At 46.6% G+C, this 10,987-nt stretch overlaps 1 non-coding gene across 1 annotated transcript; it reads right to left on the bottom strand.

Moving 5' to 3' along the window:
* Positions 1-10,503: 10,503 nt before the first annotated feature.
* On the bottom strand, positions 10,504-10,641 carry LOC114810825. Its single transcript, XR_003758516.1, has one exon. It is a non-coding gene; the product is annotated as a small nucleolar RNA SNORA7 (small nucleolar RNA).
* Between the last annotated feature and the right edge of the window lie 346 nt (positions 10,642-10,987).

The raw sequence follows: 10,987 nt of genomic DNA, 5'->3' as shown, positions 1-10,987 counted from the left end.
TTTCTTGGAATGGCTTTTTGAACTCAACAGATGGTGAGTATTGCCTTTTTATTTTACCAGAGAGAACACCTTTGGGATAATGCTCATTTCTTATAATTTAGCAAAGTAAATATAGAAAGCAGAGGACTCTGAAAACCTGAGGTAATGTAACTTCTCTGTGCCTCAATTACCTAATCTATAAAATGGAGATTGACTGTGAGCCCCGTGTCGGAAAATCTGATTACCTTGTAACTACCCCAGCGCTTAGAAAAGAGCTTGGCATATAGTAAGAGCTTAACAAATACCATTATCATTACTAAGCACTGGGGTGGATACAGGCAAATCGGGTTGAGCGTATTCACCGTCCCACGTGGGGCTCACAGTCTCAATCCCCATTTGACAGTTGAGGTAACTGAGGCATAGAGAAGTAAAGTGACTTGCCCAAGGCCACACAGCACACAAGTGGTGGAGCTGGGATTAGTAACCATGACCTTCTGATTCCAAGGCCCATGCTCTGTCCACTATGCCGTGCTGCCCATAACTTGGGAGAGTGCGATACGGTAAGCAGACGTGATCTCTGCCCTCAAGGGATTTCCAAAGCAGCGTCTCCAGCTCTGGCGAAAGCCACTTTTTTGAAGGCCCAGTGGGGCTGGCTTTGGATAGATGGTTAACAAAGGCCACTTGCATAGGTAGTCATGAAAAGGAGATGGCAGGAGTCAGCGGTTTAGAGGGAAAGTCAGAGGTCAGGGAGGGTCTCTCGAGCCCCACAGTGTTCATGGAAATCAGGTAAGTGTAAGGAAGTTCTGGGTTTCACCTTCCTCTAGCCAGAGGGCTGGGTAGGGGGAGCCTAGAAGAGTCGGGCTGGTCTGAAGGGAAGCACTTTTAAATCCTCTGTCAACGCTGGCACGATGCTGCGAGTTACAAAGGCTCCATCTGTTAGATAAATAAAAATAATGCAGCCCCGGTTTTATGATGTCTTAATCCCCCGTAGCTGGAGGGTAATTATCCAATGATTTCATGCTTCTCTGGTGGCCCTGCGGGCCTTCTGGGGGATACCCCTTTAAGGCCTTCTCAGTAGTAGTAGCTGCCACATCAGGGAAGCAGCGTAGCCAGGTGGATTGAGCGTGGGCTTGGGAGTCAGTAGGACCTGGCTTCTCATCCCGGCTTTGCCACTTGTCTGCCGTATGACCTTGGTCAAGTCACTTTGCTTCTCTGGGCCTCAGTTATCTCATCTGGAAAATGGGGATTAAGACTGTGAGCCCCATGTAGGATAGGGACTGTGTCCAACCTGATGATCGTGTATACGCCCCAATGTTTAGAACAGTGTCTGGCATAGAGTGAGAGCTCACCCAATACCATAACAAAAAAATAATTGAGCCTGGCTCCTGCCCCTGCCTCTGCACGTTCCCCACATTGGGCCACCGAGGACGTGTCCGAGAGCCCGAGACTCAGAGTTCTGGGACCTGCTAGCCACTCAGCTGCCAGATTAAGCCCCCGAGGTCTGCCTGAGACTGGCAGATCTGGGGCAGTGATTATGCCTTGGGAGCCCTCAGCTTCCTCTCTGGGCAGCACTGGGGGGAGGGAGCCCGAGAACTGGTAATAGGAGTATCTGTGGCCCTGAAGAGACAGAGCCCCATCCTTCCACACCCAGACAGACTGCCGCCTGGTGCAGAATGAGTCACGCCTCCCTCCCCGCGCCCCCAAAGGATAGCCCACGTTGGAGCTATCCTTTGCCTGGCCCACTAATGAGATTTATTAAGTGCTTACTTTATGCCAAGCACTTTGCCAAGTGCTGCAGTAGACACAAGATATTCAGATTGGAAGCAGCATGGCATAGTGCGTGGCTCTGGGTGTCAGAAGGTCATAGGCTCTAATCCCGGCTCCTCCACTTGTCTGCTGAGTGGCCTTGGGCAAATCACTTAACTTCTCTGTACCTCAGTCTCTCATCTGTAAAAATGGGGATTGAAGCTGTGGAAACCTGATTTGCTTGTATCCACCCCAGTGCTTAGTACAGTGCCTGGCATATAGTAAGGGTTTAACAAATACCACGGCTATTATTATTATTAGAATGGTCCCAGGCAATGTCCCACACAGGGTTCCCAACCTAGGAGGAGGGGAAAAATGATTTTTATCCTCATTTAACAAAAGAGGAAACTGAGGCACAAAGCAGTTAAGTGATTAGCACAGGGTCACGCAGCAGACAAGTGGCCGACCCAGGACTAGAACCTAGGTCTTCTGACTTCTGTACTCTTTCCTTTAGCCCACACTAATCCTGGTGCTTTTGCCCCTCTTCCTCCTCCCCCAACTGGGCAGCCCAGCGCTCTTTGGTTCCCAAATGAGCCACATAGAATGCACCCTAACTGCCCACTGGGCTTTCTGTCATTTCCGGTCCTTGCTTGGAGACACTACCTGCCTTTTTCTGATGTCCAGGACAGCTCTATTTTCTCGGCCTCACTGATCTGTAATCCTTCAGTACCGTTTGCAGTTGGATGATGCCACAGTCCATCAGTTCTCGGTGGGCGTGCCATTTTGTAAGCTTCTTGAGAGGGGATTGTGTCTACCACCTCGATTTTACTTTCCCAAGAGGTTAGTATCAATCAGTTGTATTTACTGAGTGCTTACTGTGTGTAGAGCACTGTACTAAGTGCTTGGGAGAGAACAGTATAGCAGTGTTGGTAGGCATGTTCCCTGACCACAATGAGCTAGAGCTCTACACAAAGAAAACAATAAATACCATTAATGGATTGATTGATTGATGCTGACCTCCTTGACCTGCTCCTCTCCACCAGGACGTGCCCAGGGGAGGGCTGATGGATCAGTGACAGGTTCCAGTTCAGAGTCTCCGGGATGGGACTCACATCTCCAGAACAGTGCTTGGTACAGAGTAAGCGCTTAATAAATACCATCATCATCACCATTAGGTCAATAATTGGTCCACGGCACAGGACTTTTTTTTGTTTGTTGGCCTGATTCCACACTTGACAATCAATCAGTCGATCAATCCATCAGTGATATAAGCTTGTTGTGGGTGGGGAAGGTGTCTCCCAACTCTGTCGTAATGCACCCTCCTAAGTGCTTATATGGTGCTCTGCACCCAGTAAGTGCTCAAAAATAACGCTGAATAAAACTGACAGATTGATATTTATTAAGAACTTAGAGAGTACAGTAAATAGATTTGGCAAGCATGCCCCTGGCCCATAAGGATCTTACAGTCTAGTCTGGGAGATAGACATTAAAAGAAATTACAGTTTGGTGTGGCAACATAGTATAAGTGTTGTGAGAGGGGGATGAGTATCAACATGCTTAGGAGGTACAGACCCAAGTGCATAAGTGATGCAGAAGGGAGGGAGATGAGAGGTTAGTCAGGGAAGGCTTCCTAGAGGGGAGAGCTGGGCATGGGCAAGAGGCTGGGGAATCAGTAGGAAAAGCCCTGTCAGAACAAGATCAATCAAACAATAATCAGTGTAATTACTGAGTGCCGACTGAGGACTAAATACTGTACTGAGCTCTTGGGGAGAGTTAACTTCTCTGTGCCTCACTTACCTCATCCGTAAAATGTGGATTAAGACAGTGAGCCCCAAGTTGGACAACCTGATTACCTTGTATCTACCCCAGAGCTTGGAATAGTGCTTGGCACATAGTAAGCACTTAATAAATACCATAATTCATTATCATTATTACAGCAGCAGCAAGAACACATTTCCTGTCCGCAAGGAGCTTAAGATCCAATGGAGGAGACAGCAAAAGTGATTCACAATAATGGGAGAAGAAGTAACAGGAAGTATCCAACACTTTTAGGGTGAAATAGGAGAATAGGTCATTGAAGATACATGTGAAAATCCAAATTAAAATATGCCTGGGTATATAAGCATTGAGGATTGGAGTAGAACACACAAATGTGAAAACAGGACAGCCCTAAGAGAAAGAGGAGGATGAAGGGGATTTGGCAAATATTGGGTTGGGCCAAAGGGAATCCAGAAGAACCCCTCCACCTTTACCAGCCAAAGGTCCTACCTGAAAATGGATCCAGGAGATCCATATAATAACAATTTATAATTATGGTATTAATGTAATGTTTACCCTGATTCCCGAGTCCCCAGTTTCAGTCAAGTTGGATTGCATTACCCGTCTGGGGGTGTCTATAAAGAAGTGAACCAGACAGCCGAAAGAGACGTCCCTGCTGCCCACAGTACGGTCTGGGGGCTCCTGTTACAGTTCGACAAGTCTTTTCTCTTCTCTGATACTGTTACCGACCATCTGATCCCCGTCCAGGGGACGGGCTGGAAGCCGAGTCAAGTTACATGTTTACTGTGCGGACCCTGGGGCTGGGCCAAGTCATTTTGGTCGACATGTCGCTGCCTACCTCCTGCCCCCCACTGTTCTCACATCCTCTTTACTGCCATGGCAAACACTTCAACTGTGCCTTAAATTTACCTGCCTATTAAAGTGGGGGTCATGAAATCTGACTTTCCCCTGGTTGAGTCTTTCTCAGAGAATGGGGACGCTGAGCAGAGAGCGTTCTGGGAATTTGGTATGCAGGGTGTGCCATGATAAGCATTTTACTCTGAGCAGAGGAGGCTCTGGGAGTTCGGTATGAAAACCAAGTAGATAATAGAGAAGCAGCATGGTTTAGTGGATAGAGCACAGGCCTGGGAGTCAGAAGGATCTGGGTTCTAATCCCAGTTCTGTCACATGTCTGCTGGGTGACCTTGAGCCAGTCGCTTTACTTCTCTGGGCCTCAGTTACCTCATCTGTAAAATGGGGATTAAGAGTATGAGCCCCTTGTGGGACAGGGACTGTGTCCAACCTGATTTACTTGTATCTACCCCAATGCTTGCAACAGTGCTTGGCACATAGTAAGCGCTTAACAAGTACCGTTAATTATTATTATTATTATTATTGTTATTTGACTTGGAGCAGAGCAGGTTTTGGGAGTGTGGTATGAAAACCAAATGATGAGCAGAGAGCATTCTTGGAGTTTGGTAAAACTGTGAGCCCATTGTTGGGTAGGGATTCATTTAATAGTATTTATTGAGCGCTTACTATGTGCAGAGCACTGTACTAAGCGCTTGGAATGTACAAGTCGGCAACAGATAGAGACAGTCCCTGCCCTTTCGTCTCCTTCTGTTGCCGAATTGTACTTTCCAAGTGCTTAGTACAGCGCTCTGCACACAGTAAGCGTTCAATTAATACGATTGAATGAATGAATGAATGAATACAAACCTCCAGGAAGAATGTTCCCAAAGATCAAACTAGATGGGAGTCTTGGGGAAAACTTGATGGAGACTGGTGTGGTCATGGTCTGATAACCAGTGCCTTTTTCCCTAAACAAAGACTCCCCTATTTGTAGAGAGGGAACCAGCAAACCTGGTTCCGATGCATACTCTTCCATTCACCTGCTGTATTCATTCAATCGTATTTATTGAGTGGCTACTTGGACCCTTCACGGAGCCTCTCTGGCCCTCAGTTTCTCTAACTGTAAAATGGAGAAAATTGATCAACACCCCTCTCTCTCACACACACACATACACAAACACAGAGGACAAATATGACAATTGAGACAAAAGGGCTTTGGAAACTGGAAATGCATCAATTCAGCATATTAAAGGCAGTGAGTCAACGCTCCCAGTTTTGCACTGAGCTAAAGACAGTGTGATGATTGGAATGATGCCTATTCGGAGAGGGTCTTGTTGGGGTCAGAGAATGAAATTCCTTTCCTCCTGGAATAAACCCTGGACAGAGGGGCTGTGTTTGCAAACACCAAGGAGCACCCATGGATATTGTGAGGGGAGAGTGGGGGAGCAGAGAGATTCTGGGAAATACAGGCTCCAGTAGGAAGGTGGGGGAGGATAATACTGACTTCACAGATATTACCTGACCCAGGGAGCTTCTCAAAGCACTTAGTACAGTACTCTGAACACAGTAAAAACTCAATAAATATGCCTAAATGAATGAATATGGGACAGGGATTGTGTCCACCCTGATCTGCTTGTATCCACCCCATGCTTAGTACAATGTCTGGCACGTAATAAGAGCTTAACAAATACCACTGTTATTTACTATTTATTTATTACTAATGTTTATTATTTACTAGTATTTACTAGGTGCTTACTTTATGCAGAGCACAATACTTAGCACTGGGAAAGGCTATACAAGTTGGAATTAGTCACACGGGCTCACGGCCTATGAACTTTGGTAGTATAAAATACAGAAAAAATGTGCCTTTCAGAGAGGCAGAGCTCCCCCAACTGGGACATCTGCAACTTTTCTTGCCGGTGCCTGGCCCTCCCTCGCTCCATCCAGGCCCACCCCAGTCCCCTCCGAGGGATCTTGCGGTTGCCCCTCCAGTCACCAGCCACTGTGCTCCTAGGCACACGTCCCCGGACACCGCATCCCTCCTCCCCACCCGGCGGCTCCCGGCCTTCGGACTCTCCTAATGTATTTTACAAACACAAGAGGTTTTTAGCACCGGGAAAATTCCATTTTCCTCACTTCAGTTTCAGGTTCCTAACCTGATTTTCTGGGCTTAATCCTCTTCCTGTGGAAATCGATAACTACATTGTAATATAATGATTCACGTTCAAGGTTAAACCATAGAAAATCTGAGGCGACTTGCTGACTTTACTGCCATCGTTGAAAGATGGCCCCTTAAAATGGCATTATGCATTAACTCTTTGTGCTCTGGGACCATCTCCTCGGTGATGCCCCATACCACGCACCCCCTAAAACAATGGCAGAGTTGCCTGGGGGCCCTGCCCCCCTACCCAAAGCTCCCCTTACAGGTCAGAGACCTTTGGAGACTAAAGCAAACCGGGTCCTGCTAAAGGATCCAATCAGAGGACCCTGGAGGAAAACTACTCTAACAATAATAATAGCCGTGTTATTTTTTAATCAATAAATTGTACTTAAGTGTTTGCTATGCACCAATAACCAGATTTGACACAATCTATGTCTCACATGCAGCTCGTTGTCTAAGGGAGAGGAAGAGGCCCAGAGAAGTCAAGGTCACTTGCCCAAGTTCACACAGCAGCCAAGTAGCAGAGCTGGGATTAGATTCCAGGCCACCTGTCTCCCAATCCTGTGCGTTCCTCTAGGTCAGGCTAGCTAAATGCGCAGACAGTGAATGGGTCTACCAACTCTTCCAACTGCTTAGTACAGTAAGTCTTCAATATATATCATTAATTGATTACTTAATCATTAATTAATCATCATTGATTGCCCATCCTGAGAACACTCATGTGCATATGTACAATTTTATTTATGTAGTCATTTGTAATTTCAGTTACTTGTTCACCTGTTTCCTCCTGATGTCTTTGCACTGCTTCCAGTTTTATCTTCATTAATTAATTAATTCATTCATTCATTCAAACATATTTATGTCACACTTACTGTGTGCAAAACACTTTACTGAGCGCTTGTTAGAGTACATTGTAACAACAAACAGACACATTCCTGCCCACAACAAGCTCACAGTCTAGGGGAGATAGACATTAATATAAAGTATTGTTTATTGTTCCTCTGGCTTTCAATACCTAGAACTCATTTTTGCTTCCATCTCCCACTAGAATGTAAGCTTCCTGAGGGCAGAGACCTTGCCTGTTGCCACTGTTGCACTCTCTCAAGGACTTAGTTCCTGGACTAGCCCTCAGGAGACGCACAGTAGATACCACTGATCAGTGGTTGACAGGAAAGGCTGGTGATGCCCATGATGATGGTATCCCAATTAAGGAAGTGTGGATGGAGAGCAACACAGTAAACAGAAGGTGAAGGTGAGTAAGAGAGAGAGAAAAAATGAGAGAAAGGGACAGGGAGGGAGGAGAGAAAGAGAAAGAAAGGGAGGGACAGAAAGAAAAAGAAAGGGATAAAAGGAGAGAAAGAAAAAGAGAAAGAGAGAAGGAGGGAGAAAGAGAAAGAAAATGAGAAACAGGGAGAAAAGGAGAGAGAGAGAGAAAGGAAGAGAAAAAGAAGGAGAGAAAGGAAGAGAGGGCGGGAGAGAAAAGGGGGAAAGGGAGAGAGAGAGAGAGAAAGGGAGATAAAGAAAGAGAAAGCCTTGTTCCTTTCAGGCTAAGGGGCTCCCAGGAAGGTAGTTACCATTATTAATAATAATACTTGTGGTATTTGTTAAGCACTTGCTATTCATTCAATTGTATTTATTGAGCACTTACTGTGTGCAGAGCACTGTACTAAGCACTTGGGAAATACAATTCAGCAACAAATAGACAATCCCTGCCCACAACTGGCTATGTGTCAGGCACTGTACTAAGTGCAGAGGTGAATACAAGCAAATCGGGTTGAACACATTCCCTGTCCCACGTGGTCTCAGAGTCTCAAGCCTCATTTTACAGATGAGGGAACTGAGGCCTGAAGAAGTTAAGTGACCTGCCCGACTTCATACAGCAGACAAGTGGCAGAGCAGGGGTTAGAACCCATGACCTTCTGCTTCCCAGGTGGGGCTTTATTAGACCCTTGGTCACTAGGCAAAGGTGCAGACGTCCTGGCACAGTTGCAGAAAGAATTGTTAACACTTCCAGACACTGACACACCCACCCCAGGCACCGGTTGTGTTGTTTTTTTTAATGGTATTTGTTAAGCCCTTGCTATGTGCCAGACACTGTACCAAACTCTGGGGAAGATACAAGCTAATCAGGTTGGATACAGTCCATGATTCACGTGGGGGCTCAGTCTTAATCCCCATTTGACAGATGAGGTAACTGAGGTGCAGAGAAGTGAAGTGACTGCATTGACAAGCACACTCACATTCTACACAACGATGCCAGTAAATGTGCCCACACCCACGGGCACACAGAGGCAGACCCTGAGACTGTGAGCTCGCTGTGGGCAGGGAATGTGTCTGTTTAGTTCACACAGTAAGCGCTCAGTAAATATGATTGAATAAGTGCAAGCAAAGTCTCCAGTTCTCAGTCCCAGGTACACACTTCCCCCTGCCATCCCCGCAGACCCAGGTATACACGTCTCCCCACCACCCATCAATCCAGATCCAGGCATACACTCCTCCCCGCCACCCATCATCGCAGACCTAGGCACCTTCGCCCAGGTCCCGATGCGCACCCAAGTTCAGGGCTGTTAGGGAGGCCCCAGATGGACTAAGGTGGTTGGAAGTCTGCAGTGAATATCAAAGACACTCGCTTCTCATATTTGTGATTCATTTTTCACATCTGTAATTTATTGATTTACATTTATGACTATCTCTCTCTCTAGACTGTAAACTCCTTGTGGGCAGGGAACACGACTACCAATTCTGTTTTATTATCTGCTCCCAAGTGCTAAGTAATAATAATAAGTGTAGTAATTGTAAAGTCTTTACTATGTGCCAGTCACTGTATCAAACACGGGTGGATAAAATCAAATCGGTTTGGACTCAGTCCTTGTCCCACATGGGGCTCACAGTCTTAATCCCCATTTAACAGATACAGTAACTGAGGCTCAGAGAAGTTAAATGACTTGCCCAGAGAGAGGACTGGGAGGAGGCACGAAGGACGAGCTCTCTGTGGGCAGGGAATGTGTCTGTTTGTTGTTATACTGTATTCTTCCAAGCACTTAGTACAGTTCTTTGCATACAGTAAGTGCTCAATAAATACAATTGAATGAATGAATGAGTGAAACAGGTGCTGGGTTATGCCTTATCCAGAAGGGAGTCTGAGTCACACTGTCTCCAAAAGTCCCAGCCCTTTTGGCCTGTCCCTCCTCTGACCTCAAGGACACACTTCAAACCCCCTCCATCCCCTCAAAACAAACTTCAGAAACCAGAAGAAAGACTCTGGGGAGGACCAAAGCTGCTTAGTTTTAATTAATTAATCAATCAATCAGCGGTATGTACTGAGCACTTATTCTAGATCACAGAGGACTGAAGGGGTGGGAAAGGAAGGTGGGGTAAAGTTTAGGAAAATTAGGAGTGAACAGCGTTACATTTCACAAAGAACCAGCCCCCACTGATGGATATTATATTGTACACTCCCAAGCGCTTAGTATAGAGCTCTGCACATAGTGAGCACTCAACAAATGTGATTAGATGAATGAATGAATGAATGAATGAATGAATGAATTCCTTCTGGCCCCAAGCTAGAATAACTTCCAGACCCCATCTCCGGGCTGCCCTGCTAGGCTCGGGCCTGCAACAGGCCAATCCGAGACTCCATCTTCCAGAAGCCTCAGAAACAGTTTCCATCCTGCTCTTCTGCTCTTCACACACCCTCCCAATTCTTCTCTTCTCCCATCCCTTTCTGAGGCTCAGACATTCCCTGGCATCACAGGGGAGAGGCGTCATAGAGGGAACCTTGTCTTGTCTTACGCCGCCGAGTCGTTTCCGACCCATAGCGACACTATGGACACATCTGTCCCAGAACGCCTTGCTTTCCATCTGTTATCGTTCTGGTAGCGGATCCACAGAGTTTTCCTGGTAACAATACAGAAGCTGTTTACCTTTGCCTCCTTCCGCGCAGTAGACTTGAGTCTCCACCCTCGTCTCTCTCCCGTGCCGCTGCTGCCCGGCACAGGTGAGTTTTGACTTGTAACCGATTGCCTTCCACTCGCTAGCCACTGCCCAAGCTAGGAATGGAATGGACAGGCCTCTGTTGGACTCTCCCACCCATAGCCGAGACTGGTAAAGTACTGGAAACTCTCCAGCTGCGACCCTGAGAGGGGAGAGGGAAACTGCTGTATAGACAATGTGCTGGGAAGAAAGAAATGGATCCAGTGGACTGCCCATAATGTTGGATGGGTTCCTAATCCCTTTGCTCAAGCCAGATAGAAGATGTGTGCAGAGAGACTGCACACTTAGGCTGCATTTTGTGCTCGAGAAATATGATCGATTTGCAGCCGTTCCACTGAAGTACAATGACCCCTGACAAGATGCCAGGCCCAGGTACTGATTCTGCCTGGTGGGAAGAGCAAAATGTGTTTGTATCCAGTCCAACGCTTAGTACAGTACCTGGCACATAGTAAGCACTTAACAAATACCATAATTATTATTATTATGTGTCGCCAACTC

Source organism: Ornithorhynchus anatinus, chromosome 3 (genome assembly GCF_004115215.2).
Source record: "Ornithorhynchus anatinus isolate Pmale09 chromosome 3, mOrnAna1.pri.v4, whole genome shotgun sequence".
NCBI classification, from domain to species: Eukaryota; Metazoa; Chordata; class Mammalia; order Monotremata; family Ornithorhynchidae; genus Ornithorhynchus; species Ornithorhynchus anatinus.
Note: the sequence above shows the minus strand (reverse complement) of the source record. Positions and strands in the feature narration are given on the sequence as shown.